Here is a 17,636-nt window from a genome sequence, read left to right as displayed (position 1 = left end):
AATCACACATTTAATTTCCTTTAAATACTTCTGCCTCTACATTAAGGTTTTAAGGGCTATTTTCCTCTTTAATTTTCAAAGTTTTTTTTAAAATTATTATCACTATTTTCCACATATATTCTTTTGCTTGCTTTTCTTATTCTTTTTCTGTTGTTGTTTTTCTTTAACATATGTAAAACTTCATCTACCTCTATTTAAATTTGCTTTTCTAGCCTTTCTTTCTTTTTTTTCTTTTCTTGCTTTTCCTCATTATTTTATTAGTCTGTTTTGTTTAGTTGTTTTATTCCCCAGTTGACATATGGCTTTGGTTTTGTTTTCCAGTTTACGCTTTTAGTCAGATTTGTTAATAACTAGTTGATATCATTCTTACTTTCCTCTGCTCACTGGATCAATCTCTTCTCCTCTTCCCCCCCCCCCCCCACTGTTTGGTTTTGTTTATGTGTGTATATGCGTGCGTATATTTCCCACTCTTTTGTTAGTACTTGCCTGATTTTGTATCTGCCATTTGTCTGAGGTTTGTAGTTTGTTTCTTGTTTTATTGTGTTTGTTTTATCCCCTTTAATGCCATTACAAACCACCTGTGGAATCTCACTTCCCTGGCCAGAGATCAGGCCCAGAACCTTTGAAGTGGGAGCACTGACAGGACTCTAGACTGTCATAAAACTCCTAACCCCAGGGAGTATTTATTAGTGAGAATTCCCATAAAAGCCTCCACCTGTATATACCTGGCATCACCCAAATTCCAGCAGCATCCAGTGTAGGATACCTCACTCAGAAAACAGCAAGATAAAAACATAAACCCAGTCATCAGCAAACAGGCTTGCCACCTCATACAGCCCTGCCCATCAGAAGGAAAAACAACAACAACAACAACAATTTACCTCCTTTCACCAGAGTACAAACAAAAGTCACATCCAAAAGAAGTCTACCCGAACAACTGGCACAACCTTACACACCAAGACCAGAAACCTTAATGAAGGAGGAATTCGACCTGAAAGCCTGAGAAAAGGAGACATCAAGTGCAATAATGAAAAAAAGAAAAAAAAAGGTAAAAAAAATATTGCTCAAATGAAGGAACAAACTAGAAGAAGAAAAGACCAAAAAAAAAAAGAAAGAAAGAAAGAAAAAAAAAGCCCTAAGACGAAATAGTTCAATTATGTGAAAAAAATTTCAGAATAATGATGGTAAAGATGTTCCAAAACCTTGAAAATAGAATGTAAAAAAGGCCAAGAAGCAATCAACACAATTAACACAATCACCAAGGATATAGAAGAAATAAAGAATAAACAAAGATGAATAACACAATTACTGAAATTACAAATATTCTAGAATAAAACAATAATAGACTAACTGAAGCAGAAGAATGGAACAATGAGCTGGAAGATAGAATGGTTGACATAGTTGCTAATGAGCAGAGTAAAGGAAAAAGAATGAAAATAATTGAGGAGAGCTTCAGAGACCTCTGGGACAGTGTTAAACACACCAACATTTGAGCTATAGAGGTCCCAGAGGAAGAAGAGAAAAAGAAAGCCACTGAGCATTTTTTTGAAGATACTATAGTTGAAAACCTTCCCAGCATGGGAAAGGAAATAGTCAATCAAGTTCAAGAAGCACAGAGAGTCCAATACAGGATAAATCCAAGCAGAAACATGTCAAGACTCATACTCACCAACAGAGATTAAATACAAAGAAAGAATATTAAAAGCAGCAAGGGAAAAGCAACAAGCAACACACAAGGGAAAAGCCATTCAATTAACAGCTGATGTTTCAGCAGAAATCCTGCAGACCAGAAAGGAATGGCAGGATATATTTAAAGTACTGAAAGGGGAAAATCTACAAGCAAGATTACTTTACCTGGAAAGGATTTCATTCAAAATTGATGGAAAAATTAAAACCTTTACAGACAAGCAGTAGTTAAGAGAATTTAGCACCAGCAAACCAGCTTTACAACATATATTAAACGGACATATAGGCGATAAGCATAAGACAAAGGAAAGACCTACAAAAAAACCAAAACAATTAAGAGAATGCTAATTGGGGGGTGGTCTTCAGATGGCAGAGGAATAGGACGGGGAGATCACTTTCTCCCCCACAAATTCATCAAAAGATCATTTGAATGTTGAGCAACTTCCCCAAAACAACTTCTGGACACTGGCAGAGGACACCAGGCACCCAGAAAGGTAGCCCATTTCTTCCAAAGGATGTAGGACAAAATGTAAAAGACAAAAAGAGAGACAAAAGAGTTAGGGACAGAGACCCGTCCTGGGGAAGGAGTCGTGAAAGGAGAGAAGTTTCCAAACACCAGGAAAACCCTCTCACCAGTAGGTCGGTGGGGAGTTTTGGAATCTCAGAGGGCAACATAAAGTGAAAGAAAGAAAGAAAGTCACTCAGTTGTGTCTGACTCTTTGTGACCCTATGAACTGTAGCCTACCAGGGTCTTCTGTTCATGGGATTATCCAGGCAAGAATGCTGGAGTGGGTTGCCATTTCCTTCTCCAGGGGATCTTCCCTACCAGGGATAAAACCCAGGTCTCCCAAATTGCAGGCATATGCTTTAACCTCTGAGCCACCAGGAAGAGGGCAACATAACAGGGAGGGGAAAAAACACACACACACACACACACACAGAGAATATATGCCTTAACCACAACTCTCAGCGGAGAAATAGCTCAGATGCTCAAGTCTGCCACCAGCAAGTGGGGGAGGCACTGTTGCATTGCTTAGGGTTGAGGACCAGTCCTGAATGCCCTGAGGACAATCTGAGGGAGCTAACGTGAGATAGCAACCCAAACTGTGGGACAGACAGAGAGAGAGAGGGATAAAAAAGAAAGAAAATCTCTAACCTAAGCCACATCCTGGCCCGCTCACAGAACAAAGGAATGAGCGAATGCCAAAGGAGAGCTAGCAGGCTGCAGACCAGCTCCTCCCGCCACCGGAAGCAGAGAGGCAGGCAGGTGACAGCCAGAGCCGGAAGGCGAGGGACAATTTTGGACCAGAGATGGCATCCTCCACCAAACTGGTAGCAGACTCCTAGTTAATAACCATGTCTTCCTAGATTATTGGACGGTTGACATCTGCCAGGAGGGTTGCAATCTGAGATCAGCCCCGCAGAGGAGACACACGGCACACCTGAGATGGCGCACTTGCAGTGCACACAGTAAACCAAGAGACTGGGACCAGAGAGGTGATAAGACGCACTGCACACCTGGGACAGTGTGCTCGCCAAGCACCTGGTTGCCTGAGCTCCTCGGACCTGGGAAGGGCACAAAACGCAGGCCCAGCTGAGTCTATGCCTTTGTGGAGAACCTGAACCTGAGCAGCTTAGACCTGGGAAGTGCATGCAAACTAGGGCCCGCTTTGGAAAGTTCCCCTTCCAAGCAACCTGGAGTCTGAGCAGTGTAGACAGGGAAAGCACAGGCACCATGAGCTAGGGGAACCCAGTGTGGTCCAGACACTGTGGGCACTCCCCACACATGCCAGTGATATTTGTTTGCAGTATTCCTCCCTCCCCACAGCACTGCTGAACAAGTGAGCCTAAATAAATGACCACCTCACCCCCTTGTGTCAGGGTAGAAATTAGCCTCTAGAGACTTGCAAACAGAGGAAGCCAAAATAATAAGATGGAACTGCTCTTGAAGTGACAGGCACAACAGATTGAAACCCTGTAGTTAGCATTGACTAAGCACTGGAAGGGCCCTGTAGACCTTGAAAATAAGTGTAAGCTGAAACAAGGAACCATCTGAAAGTGAACTCACCCGACACTGCCCTCAACAGCTCCAGAGAAATTCCTAAATATATTTTTACTATTATCATTTTTTTTAATTTTTCAGTTCTTTATTACACCTTTAGTTTTCATTTTTATAACCTACTATTACCTTGCAGAAAAGACCCTATTTTTTAAAGCAAATGTCACATATGTATTTTTTATAATTTGTGATTGGTTTTGTATTTTTAATGTTGTATTTTTCAGTCCAAACTCTACTCTAGATTTTTAATCTTTACTTTTTAGTATCTGTTATCAATTGTGTACCTCTAATAATCTAATCTTCAGTACCCAGTTTTACATAGAGGTGTGAATACTGGTTTGATTGCTCTCTCCCCTTTTAACTCTCCCTATTGTCCCCCAGGTCACCTGTATCTCCTCCCTCCCCGTATGCTTCTCTACTAAACTCTGAATCTCTCTGGGTGTTCCAGGCTGTGGAGAACACTTAGGGAACTGATTCCTGGCTAGATTGGTCTCTCCCCTTTTGATGGCCCCTCTTCTCCTCATGGTCACCTCTATCTCTTCTCCCTCTTCTCTTCTCTATTTAATTCTGTGGCCTCTTCACCTATCTTCCTCCTCCCTCTTCTCTTCTCCATGTAACTCTGTGAACCTTTCTGGGTGTCCCTCACTGTGGAGATTCTTTTCACCATTTATCTATGTGTTTTATCAGCAGTGCCGTATGAATGGAGATGTCTTGAGGCTACTGTAAGATTAAGACTGAATGCTAGTGGTAAGAAGGTTAAGTCCAAAGCTTGAGAACACCAGATATCTCCTGACTCCAGGGAATATTAATGGACAAGAACACATCCAAAACCCTGCATACCTACACTGAAACCAAGATCCACCCAAGAGCCAACAAGTTCCAGAGCAAGACATACCATGCTAATTCTCCAGCAACACAGGAACATAGCCCTGAGCTTCAATATATAGGCTGTCCAAAGGCACACCAAACCCATAGACACCTCAAAACTCACTACCTGTCACTTCACTGCACTCAGAGAGAAGAGATCCAGCTCTACCCACCAGAACACGGACACAAGCTTCCATAACCAGGAAACCTTGACAAGCCAAAAGTCCAACAACAGCCACAGGGTGCAACCTCCACAATAAAGAGGAACCACAAACTTCCAGCATACAGAGAGGCCACCCCAAAGAGAGCAATCTAAACAAAATGAAAAGGCAGAGAAATATTCAGCCAGTAAAGGAACATGATAAATCCCCAAAAAATCATACAAAAGAGAAGGAGATAGGGAGTCTATCTCAAGAAGAATTCAGAATAATGATAGTAAATATGATCCAATATCTTGAAAACAAAATGGAGTTACAGATAAATAGACTAGAGACGAGGCTTGAGAAGATGCAAGAATGTTTAACAAAGACCTAGAAGAGATAAAAAAGAGTCAGTCAATAATGAATAATGCAATAAATAAGATCAAAAGAACTCCAGAGGGAAACAACAGTAGAATACCTCAAGCAGAAGATAGGATAAGTGAAGTGGAAGACAGAATGGTGGAAATAAATGAAACAGAGAAGAAAAAAGAAAACAGAATTTTAAAAAATGAGGACAACATCAGAGATCTCTGGGACAATGTTAAACACCCCATGATTTAAATCATAGGAGTCCCAGGAGAAGACAAAAAGAAAGACCATGAGAAAATACTCGAGGAGATAATACTTGACAACTTCCCTAAAATATGAAGGAAATAGCCACCCAAGTCCAAGAAAGCCAGAGGGTCCAAAACAAGATAAACCCAAAGTGAAAGACCCCAAGACACATATTATTCAAATTAACCAAGATCAAATACAAAGAGCAAATATTAAAAGCAGCAAGGGAAAACCAATAAATAACACACAAGGGGATTCCCATAAAGATAACAGCTGATCTTTCTACAGAAACTCTTCAGGCCAGAAGGGATTGGCAGGACGTACTTAAAGTGATGAAAGAGAAAAGCCTACAACCCACATTACTATACCCAGTAAGAATCTCAGTCTATTATGCAGGGGAAATGAAAAGCTTTACAGACAAGCAAAAGCTGAGAGAATTCAACACCACCAAACCAGCTCTTCAACAAATGATAAAGAAACTTCTCTAGACAGGAAGCACAGAAAAGGTTTATAAGTAAGTAAGTGTTAGTCGCTCAGTCATATCCGACTCTTTGTGACACCATGAACGGCAGCCCGCCAGGCTCCTCTGTCCATGAGATTTTCCAGGTAAGGATACTGGAGTCGGTTGCCATTTCCTTCTCCAGGGGATATTCCCAAACCAGGGATCGAACCCAAGTCTCCTGCACTGCAGCCCGATTCTTTACTGACTGAGCTACAAGGGAAGCTCTAAATATTTATAAACTCCAATCCAAAACAACAAAATATTTTACTTTACAATTCTGTATTGGTTTTGCCATACATTGACATGAATCCACCACGGGTGTACATGCGTTCCCAAGGGGAAAAAAAAAAAAAGAGGCCTGGATATTTTGGGCCTACTTAAGTTTCCAGAGGGCATCCAAACAGCCTCTTGATCACTTAAGTCTCCAAAGGCATGATCTTCTCATTCAAGAACCCAAACAATAAAACAACTTCCTCCTTTCCTCTAATTAAAAATAAATAAATAAATGGCAACGGAATCATACTTAACAATAATAACCCAAAATGTAAATGGGTTGAATGCCCCAACCAAAAGACAAAGACTGGCTGAATGGATTCAGAAACAAGACCCCTATATATGCTGTCTATATGGGACCCACTTCAAACCAAGGGACACATATAGACTGAAAATAGAGGGCTGGAAAAATACATTTCAGGCAAATGAAGATCGGAAAAAAAAAAAAAAAGCAGGAGAAGCAAGATTCAGATTAGATAAAACAGATTTTGAAATAAAGACCATAAAAATGCAAAGAAGGACACTAAATAATGATCAAAAGATCAATCCAAGAAGAAGATATAATGATTATAAATATATATGCACAAAACAGAGGCACACTTCAATATGTAAGGCAAATGCTAACAAGTGTGAAAGGGGAAATGAACAGTAACATAATAATAGTGGGAGACTTTAATGTCCCACTCACACCTATGGATAGATCAGTTAAACAGAAAATTAGTAAGGAAACACAAATTATAAATGATACAATGGACTAGTTAGACCTATGAATATTTATATGACATTTCACCCCCAAACAACACACATGGAACCTTCTACAGGAGCATATGGAACCTTCTCAAGAGCACATGGAACCTTCTACAGGATAGATCACATACTGGGCCATAAATCTAGCCTTAGTAAATTCAAAAAATTGAAATCATTCCAAGCATCTTTTCTGATTCCAATGCAGTAAGCTTAGATGTCAACTACAGGGAAAACAAAACAAAACAAAACTATTAAAAATACAAATATAAGGAGGCTAAACAACATGCTTCTGAATAGCCAACAAATCACGGAAAAAATCAAAAAGAAAACAAAATATGCTTAGAAACGAATGAAAATGAAAACACGACAACACAAAACCTAAGGGATTCAGTGAAGCAGTGCTAAGTGGAAAGTTCATAGCATTACAAGCTCACTTCAGGAAAGAAGAGAAAAATCAAAGAAATAACCTTACTGTACACCTAAGGCAACAAGAAAAAGAAGAAATGAAGAACCCCAAGGTTAGTAGAGGGAAACAACTCATAAAATTAGGGCAGAAGTAATTGAAAAAGAAACAAAGGAGACTATAGCAAAAATCAACAAAACTAAAAGCTGGTTCTTTGAGAAGGCAAATAAAATAGAAAAACCATTAGCCAGACTCATCGAGAAACAAAGGGAGAAGAATCAAATCAACAGAATTAGAAATGAAAATGGAGAAATCACAACAGACAATGCAGAAATACAAAGGATCATAAGAGATTACTATCAGCAACTTTATATCAAAAAAATGGACCACTTGGAAGAAATGGACGATTTCTTAAAAAGTAACCTTCCAAAAGTGAACCAGGAAGAAAGATAAAATCTTAGCAGACCCATCACAAGTACGGAGATGAAACTATAATCAGTAATCTTCCAGTAAACAAAAGCCCAAGACTAGATGGCTGGACAGCCGAATTCTACCAAAAATTTAGAGAAGACCTAACACCTATCCTACTCAAATTCTTCCAGGACATTGCAGAGGAAGGTAAATTGCCAAACTCATTCTATGAGGCCACCATCACCCTAATACCAAAACCAGACAAAGATGCCACAAAAAACGAAAACTACAGACCAATATCACAGATGAACATAGATGCAAAAATCCTTTAAAAAAATTCTAGGAAATAAAATCCAACAACATATTAAAAAAAAATCATACATCATGACCAAGTGGGCTTTATCCCAGGGAAGCAAGGATTCTTCAATAGTCACAAATCAATCAATGTGATACACCACTTTAACAAATTAAAAGATAAAAACCATATGATTTTCTCAATATATGCCGAGAAAGATTTTGACAAAATTCAACATCCATTTATGATAAAAAAAAAATATCCGGAAACCATGCATAGAAAGAACATAACTCAGAATAAAGGCCATATGATAAACCCACAGAAAACATTACACTCAGTGGTGAAAACTTGAAAGTATTTTCCCTAAAGTCAGGAACAAGAGAAAGGTGCCCACTCTCACTACTATTATTCAACATAATTTTGGAAGTTTTAGCCACAGAAATCAGAAGAGAAAACAGAAATAAACGGAATCCAGATCAGGAGAACGTAGTAAAACTCTCACTATTTGCAGATGACATGATCCTCTACATAGAAAACCCTAAAGACACTACCAGAAAATTACTAGAGCTAGTCAGTGAATATAGTAAAGTTGCAGGATATAAAATTAACACACAGAAATCCCTTGCATTCCTATACACTAACAATGAGAAAACAGCAAGAGAAATTAAGGAAACAATTCCATTCACCAGTGCAATGAAAAGAATAAAATAGTTAGGAATAAAACTTCCTAAAGAAACAAAAGACATATATATAGAAAACTATAAGACATTGATGAAAAACTCAAAGAACACAAATAGATATAGAAATATACCATGTTCGTGGATCAAAAGTATCAATATAGTGATAATGAGTATACTACAAAAAGCAATCTATAGATTCAATGCAATTCCTATTAAGCTACTAATGGCATTCTTCAGAGAACTAGAATAAATCAATTCACAATTTGTATGGAAATACAAAAAAATCTCGAATAGCCAAAGCAATCTTGAGAAAGAAGAATGGAACTGGAGGAATCAACTTGCCTGACTTCAGAGTATATTACAAAGCTACAGTCCATAAGATAGCACAGTACTGGCACAATGCCAAAAACATAGATCAATGGAACAAGATAGAAAGCCCAGCGATAAATCCATGCACATATGGACAGCTTATCTTTGACAAAGGAGGCAAGAATATTTAATGGAGAAAAGACAATCTCTTTAACAAGTGGTGCTGGGAAAACTGGTCAACCACTTGTAAAAGAATCAAACTAGAACACTTTCTAACACCATATACAAAAATAAACTCAAAATGGATTAAAGATCTAAATGTAAGACCAGAAACTATAAAACTCCTAGAGGAAAACATGGGCAAAACACACTCTGACATAAATCATAGCAAGATCCCCTATGACCCACCTTCCAGAGTAATGGAAATAGAAGCAAAAATAAACAAATGGGACCTAATTAAACTTAAAAGCTTTGCACAACGAAGGAAACTGTAAGTAAGGTGAAAAGATAGCCTTCAGAATGGGAGAAAATAATAGCAAACAAAGCAACTGACAAGGAATTATTCTCCAAACTATACAAGCAGCTCATGCAGATCAATTTACAGAAAAATAAATGACCCAATCAAAAAATGGGTCAAAGAACTAACAGGCGTTTCTCCAAAAAGACATACAGATGGCTAACAGACACATGAAAAGATGTTCAACATTACTCATTATCAGAGAAATGCAAATTAAAATCACAATGAGGTACCATCTCATGCTGGTCAGAAAGGCTGCTGTCAAAGTCTACAAACAATAAATGCTGGAGAGTATGGAGAAAAGGGAACCTTCTTACATTGTTTGTGGGAATGTAAACTAGTACAGCCACTATGGAGAATAGTGTGGAGATTCCTTAAAAAAACTGGAAATAGAACTGCCATATGATCCAGCAATCTCACTGCTAGGCATACACACTGAAGAATCCAGAATTGAAAGACACGTGTACCCCATTGTTCATCGTAGCACTGTTTACAATAGCTAAGACATGAAGCAACACAGATGCCCATTGGCAAATTAATGGATAAGAAAGCTGTGGTATGTATGTATACACAATGGAATACTACTCAGCGATTAAAAAATGCATTTGAGTCAGTTCTAATGAGGTGGATGAAAATGGAGCCTATTATACAGAGTGAAGTAAGTCAGAAAGAAAACACCAGTACAGTATATTAAGGCATATGTACAGAATTTAGAAAGATGTTAATGATGACCCTAAATGTGAGACAGCGAAAGAGACAGGATGTAAACCACAGACTTTTGAACTCTGTGAGAGAAGAAAAGGGTGGGATGATTTAAGAGAATAGCATTGAAACATGCATATTATAATATGTGAAATAGATTGCCAGTCCAGGTTCGATGCATGAGACAAGGGGCTCAGAGCCAGTGCACTGGGACGACTTTGAGGGATGGGATGGGCAGGGAGGTGGGAGGGGGCTTCAGGATGGGAGACAGATGTACACCCTTGGCTGATTCATGTCAACATATGGCAAAAACCACTACAATATTGTAAATTAATTACCATCCAATTAAAATAAATAAATTTTAAAAATGCTATAGGAACATGCAACATATTTTATTATAATAGTAAAATGCTAATAGTAATATATAAATAATAACTTTAAATTTATATGGATTAAACTCTCAACTAAAGACACAGATTGGCTGAATGGATAGAAAACAAGACCCATATATAGGGTGTCTACAAGAGACCCACTTCAGACCTAAAGACACACACAGACTGAACGTAAAAGGATGGAAAATATATTCCATGTATATGGAAATCAAAAGGAAGTTGGAATGGCAATTCTCATTTCTGACAAAATTGACTTTAAAATAAAGAATATTATACAGGATAAAAAGGGACATTACATAATGATCAAGGGATCAATCCCAAAAGAAGACAAACTTCTAAACATCTATGCACCCAGCATAGAAGCACCTCAGTACATAAGTCAAATACTAACAAACATAAAAAAGGGAAACTGACAACAACACAATAATGGTAAGGGATGTTAACACCCCAGTTATACCAATGGGCAGATCATCAAAATAGAAAATTAATAAGGAAACACAAATCTTAAATGAAACATTAGGCCAAAGGGACCTAATTGATATCTTCAGCATTTTCCACACAAATCCAAAAGAACACACTTTCTTCTCAAGTGTGCTTGAAACATTTTCCAGGATAGACTATCAGATCAGATCAGTCGCTTAGTCATGTCCAACTCTTTGCAACCCCATGCACTGCAGCATGGCAGCCTCCCTGTCCATCACCATCTCCCAGAGTTCACTCAAACTCACGTCCTTCGAGTCAGTGATGCCATCCAGCCATCTCATCCTGTCGTCCTCTTCTCCTCCTGCCCCCAATCCCTCCCAGCATCAGAGTCTTTTCCAATGAGTCAACATTTCACATGAGGTGGCCAAAGTACTGGAGTTTCAGCTTTAGCATCATTCCTTCCAAAGAAATCCCAGGGCTGATTTTCAGAATGGACTGGTTGGATCACCTGGCAATCCAAGGGACTCTCAAGAGTCTTCTCCAACACCACAGTGCAAAAACATCAATTCTTTGGCACTTAGCTTTCTTCACAGTCCAACTCTCACATTCATACATGACCACTGGAAAAATCATAGCCTTGACTTGACGGACCTTTGTTGGCAATGTAATGTCTCTGCTTTTCCATATGCTATCTAGGTTGGTCATAACTTTCCTTCCAAGGAATAAGTGTCTTTTAATATCATGGCTGCAGTCACCATCTGCAGTGATTTTGGAGCTCCCCAAAATAAAATCTGACACTGTTTCCACTGTTTCCCCATCTATTTCCCATGAAGTGATGAGACTAGATGCCATGATCTTCGTTTTCTGAATGTTGAGCTTTAAGACAACTTTTTTACTCTCCTCTTTCATTCTCATCAAGAGGCTTTTTAGTTCCTCTTCACTTTCTGCCATAAGGGTGGTGTCATCTGCATATCTGAGGTTATTTATACTTCTGCTGGAAATCTTGATTCCAGCTTGGGCTTCTTCCAGCCCAGCGTTTCTCATGATGTACTCTGCATATAAGTTAAATAAGCAGGGTGACAATGTACAGCCTTGACATACTCCTTTTCCTATTTGGAACCAGTCTGTTGTTCTATTTCCAGTTCTAACTGTGGCTTCCTGACCTGCATATAGCTTTCTCAAGAGGAAGGTCAGGTAGTCTGCTATTCCTATCACTTTCAGAATTTTCCACAGTTTATTGTGATCCACACAGTCAAAGGCTTTGGCATAGTCAATAAAGCAGCAATAGATGTTTTTCTGGAACTCTCTTGCTTTTTTGATGATCCAGGAGATGTTTGCAATTTGATCTCTGGTTCTTCTGCCTTTTCTAAAACCAGCTTGAACATCTGGAAGTTCATGGTTCACATATTGCTGAAGCCTGACTTGAAGAATTTTGAGCATTACTTTACTAGCATGTGAGATGAGTGCAATTGTGTGGTAGTTTGAGCGTTTTTTGGCATTGCCTTTGTTTGGGATTGGAATGAAAACTGACCTTTTCCAGTCCTGTGGCCACTGCTGAGTTTTCCACATTTGTTGGCATATTGAGTGCAGCACTTTCACAGCATCATCTTTCAGGATTTGAAATAACTCAGCTGGAATTCCATCATCTCCACTGTAAAGGGGCAATATTGCATAGGAACCTGGAATGTTAGGTCCATGAATCAAGGCAAATTGGAAGTGGTCAAAGAGGAGATGGCAAGAGTGAACATCAACATTCTAGGAATCAACGAATTAAAATGGACTGGATTCGGTGAATTTAACTCAGATGACCATTATATCTACTACTGCGGGCAGGAACCCCGTAAAAGAAATGGAGTAGCCAACATGGTCAACAAAAGAGCCCGAAATGCAGTACTTGGATGCAATCTCAAACATGACAGAATGATCTCTGTTCATTTCCAAGACAAACCATTCAATATCACAGTAATCCAAGTCTATGCCCCAACGAGTAACACTGAAGAAGCTGAAGTGGAACAGTTTTATGAAGACCTACAAGACCTTATAGAACTAACACCCAAGAAAAAGAGGATAGACTATATTTGGGCCAAAAATCAAACCTCAGTTAATGTTTAAACATTGAATTTCTATGAAGCATTTTTTCTGACCACAATACTATGAGACTAGATATCGATTACAGTAAAAAAAAAAAATAAACACTTGGATATTAAACAATATGCTTTTACATAATGAACAAATAAGTGAAGAAATCAAAAGTGAAATCAAAGAATTCTTGAAACAAATGAGAGTGAAAACATGACAACTCAAAACCTATGGGATGCAACAAAACAGTTCTAAGATGGAAGTTTATAGAAAGAAAAAAGAAAAACATCAAATAGACAACCTAACTTTACAGCTAAAACAACTGGATAAAGAAGGACATAAAAAGAAAAAAAAAAGTTAGTAGAAGGAAAGAAATCCTACAGATCAGATCAGAAATAAATGAAAAAGAAATGAAGGAACAACAGTAAAGATTAATAAAACTAAAAGGTGCTTCTTTGAGAAGATAAACAAAATTGTCAATTAGTCAAATCCATCAAGAAAAAAATGGGAGAAAAGTCAAATCCATAAAATTAGGAATGAGAATGGAGAGGGTAACAGACACAGAAATACAAAGGATCATAAGGGGTTACTATAAGCAACTATATGCCAGTAAAACGGACAACATCTATTCTTAGAAAAGTTCAATCTACCAAGACTGAACCAGGAAGAAATAGAAATTATGAATAAGCCAATTACATGCACTGAAATCGAAAATGTGATTTAAAAACTCCCCCAAAATTGAAGCACAGGGCCAGAGAGTTTCACAGGTGAATTCACTCAAACATTTAGAGAAGAGCTAATGTCTATACTTATGAAACTCTTTCAAAAAACTGCAGAGGAAAGAATGCTTCCAAACTCATTCTACAAGGCCATCATCACCCTAATACCAAAACCAGACAAAGACAACACGAAAAAGAAAATTACACGCCAATATCATTGATGAAAATAGGTGGAAAAACCCTCAGCAAAACTCTAGCAAACAGAATTCAAAAATACATTAAAAAGATAGCACACTACGATCAAGTTGGGTTAATCCAGGGATGCAAGCATTCTTCAATATACTTGTGTATATCCATCAATGTGATATACCATATTAACAAATTGCAAGATAAAACCATATGGTCATCTCAATAGAGGCAGAAAAAGCTTTTGAAAAATTTCTGTACCCATTTATGATAAATACTCTTCAAAACATGAGCAAAGAAGGAACCTACCTCAACATAATAAAGGCCATGTATGAGAAACCGAGAGCAAACATTATTCTCAAAGGTGAAAAACTGAAAGCATTCCCTTGAGATCAGGAAAAGACAAGGGTGCCCACTCACACCACTATTAGTCAACATTGTTTGGAAGCCCTAGCAACAGCAATCACAGAAGAAAGAGAAATAAAAGGAATCCAGATTGGAAAATAAGAAGCAAAACTCTCATTGTTTGCAGACAGATGATACTATACATAGAAAACCTTAAAGATATGTTCAGGAAATTACTAGAGGTAATCAGTGAATTTAGCAAACTGACAGCATACAAAATGAATAGACAGAAATCAATTGCATTCCTCTGTACTAACAATGAAACATCAGAAAGAGAAATTAAGGTATCAATACCATTTACCATTGCAACAAAAAGAATAAAATGCCTAGGGAAAAAATCTAAGGAGACATAAGAGCTATATACAGAAAAGTACAAGACGTTGAGGAAAGAAATCAAAGACAACATAAAGAGATGGAGAGATATTCCATGTCCCTGGGTTAGAAGAATCAACATTATGAAAATGACTATACTACTAAATATAATCTGCAGATTCAATGCAACCTGTATCAAAATACCAATGCTATTTTTCACAGAACTAGAACAAAAAGTCACAATTCATACGGAAACACAAAAGACCTGAATAGCCAAAGCAATCTTGAGAAAGAAAAATAGAGCTAGAGGAATCAACCTTCCTGACTTCAGACTGACTACAAAGCTAGAGTTATCCAGACAGTATGGTACTGGCAGAAAAACAGAAATATAGACCAATGGAACAAGATAGAAAGCCCAGAGATTAACCCATACACCTATGAATAACTTATGCTTGACAAAGGAGGCGAGAATATACCATGGGGCAAATAAGTGCTGCTGGGAAAACTTGACAGCTACATGGAAAAGAATGAAATTAGACTACTTTCTAACACCATACACAAAGATAAACTCAAAATGGATGCAAAACACAGGCAGAACACCCTATGTCATAAATCACAGCAAGATCCTCTATGACCCACCTCCTAGAGTAGTGGAATAAAATCAAAGATAATCAACTGGGATGTAATTAAACTTAAAAGCTTCTCCACAGCAAAGGAAATTATGAGTAAGGTGAAAAGACAATGCTCAGAATGGGAAAAAATAATAGCACATGAAACAACTGGCAAAGGATTAATTTCCAAAAAATACAAGCAGCTCATACAAATCAATACCAGAAAAACAAACAATCCAATCAAAAAGTGGGGAAAAGACCTAAACAAACATTTGTCTAAAGACCTAAAATGGCTAATAAACATATGAATATATTCTCAATACCACTATTAGAGAAACACAAGTCAAAACTACAATGAGATATCACTTCACAACAGTCAGGATGACCATCAAAAGTCTACAAACAATAAATGCTGGAGAAGGTGAGAAGAAAAGGGAACCCTCTTGCACTGTTAGTGGGAATGTAAATTAATATAGCCACTATAAAGAACAGTATGGAGAATACTTACAAAGCCAGGAGTAAAACCACTATATGACGCACCAACCCCACTCCTAGGTATACACCCTGAGGAAACCAAAATTGAAAAAGACACATGTACCCCATTGTTCACTGCATTTCCATTTATAACAGCTAGGACATGGAAGCAACATAGATGTCCACAGATTAATAAAGAAGCTGTGCTACATATATACAGTGGAATATTACCCAATCATAAAAAGGAATGCACTTCAGTCAGTCCTAAAGAGGTGGATGAACATAGAGCCTAGTATACAGAGTGAAGTAAGTCAGAAAGAGAAAAACAAATGTCGTATACTAACACATATACATGGAATCTAGAGATATTGTACTGATAAACTTATTTGCACAGCAGCAATAGAGACACAGACACTGAGAACAGACTGATGGCTGGCAGGGAGGAAGTAAAGGGTGGGATGGATGGAGAGGGTTAGCATGCAAACTTAAACTACCATATGTAAAATAGACAGCCAATAGGAATTTGCTGTATGACTCAGAGAACTCAATCCAGAGCTCAGTAACAACCTAGAAGGGTGGGATGGGCAGGGAAATGGGAGGGATGTTCATGTGGGAGGAGACATGGGTAAATCTTTGGCTGATTCTTGTAGGTGTTTGGTAGAACCCAACATAATACTGTAAAGTAAGTATACTTCAATTAAAAATAAATAAATATAAAATAAACAACCACCCACCCCTGAAATTCCATATGCCAATGGACCCAGGAGGAGGCTCACTCATGCATGCATGAGGTAAAAGGCAGACAGATTTCTGTCTTGACTGTGATGCCTACAGTGGCTCATGAACCATCACAATTCCCTCTCAGCTGCACTCCAGCAGTCCTGGAAAACCTATCTTAAAAATTCATGCATGGATCTAAGTTCTTCTACGAAACTCCAGGTATTGACAAGTGGACCTCCGTCTGCTTCATTCACACACCCTTCCACCCTGTGGCCAGATCCCTGTGGTTACAACTGACTCAGGGAAGAGCAATCTTTGACAGACCACCAGGGAGCTTGCACAGAAATTTGGCTTAAATCTGTGGCCCAGAACAAGAATACAAGGTTAGTAGCACTGAAACATATATATTATCATATGTGAAGCAGATTGCCAGTCCAGGTTTGATGCATGAGACAGGGTGCTCAGGGCTGGTGCACTGCAATATCCCTGAGGGATGGGATGGGGAGGGAGGTGGTAGGGGGAGTTCAGGATGGGGAACACATATACGCCCATGGGTGATTCATGTCATTGTATGGCAAAAAGCACTACAATATTGTAAAGTAATTAGCTTCCATTTAAAATAAAAAAATTTTCAGTAAACAATAAAAATAAGATGTAGTGCTACTTTGGGGAAAACAAAGGACAGGCTGTCAGTACCATTTCTGGTGCACTAATTTATCTAGACAAGATATACAAGCACAGAAATTCTGACAAAACAGGGATGAGAAATGTCAGCAGGTGCCACTATAGAAGATCTGAAATAGCTGTGGAGTCTCTAGGCGGGTTGAAGGAAGTTGTCTCTCACCCAAAGAAGACTGGAACATTAATTAGAAAAACAGCACCACAAAACTTCAAGGAACATGAACTCAAAGTATCATGACAGCAACAAAGTATAAAAATCTTCAGTATTCACATCCAATTGGCAATGTGTGATTTATCCAGTAAAGAATTCAAAATAGTCATTTTAAATAACTCAGTGTGCTATAGAAAATACAGTAAGATATTTGAACAAAAGCAGGAAAACAATAAACAATGGGAAAAAGCAGTTTAATAAAAAAATACAAATCATA

The 17,636-nt window shown here is 38.2% G+C and overlaps 1 protein-coding gene and 1 long non-coding RNA gene across 3 annotated transcripts in view; both read right to left on the bottom strand.

The window, feature by feature from the left end:
- The window catches only part of CFH (complement factor H), a 328,111-nt gene that overhangs the window by 76,499 nt on the left and 233,976 nt on the right, over positions 1–17,636 (bottom strand). The window lies entirely within an intron of this gene.
- Positions 207–11,833, bottom strand: LOC120879922. The gene is made up of 3 exons (XR_005724908.1): positions 11,820–11,833; positions 11,177–11,179; positions 207–403 (listed from the first exon to the last, which is right to left on the bottom strand). It is a non-coding gene; the product is annotated as an uncharacterized LOC120879922 (long non-coding RNA).

Source organism: Oryx dammah, unplaced genomic scaffold (genome assembly GCF_014754425.2).
Source record: "Oryx dammah isolate SB20612 unplaced genomic scaffold, SCBI_Odam_1.1 HiC_scaffold_21, whole genome shotgun sequence".
Lineage (NCBI taxonomy): Eukaryota > Metazoa > Chordata > Mammalia > Artiodactyla > Bovidae > Oryx > Oryx dammah.
Note: the sequence above shows the minus strand (reverse complement) of the source record. Positions and strands in the feature narration are given on the sequence as shown.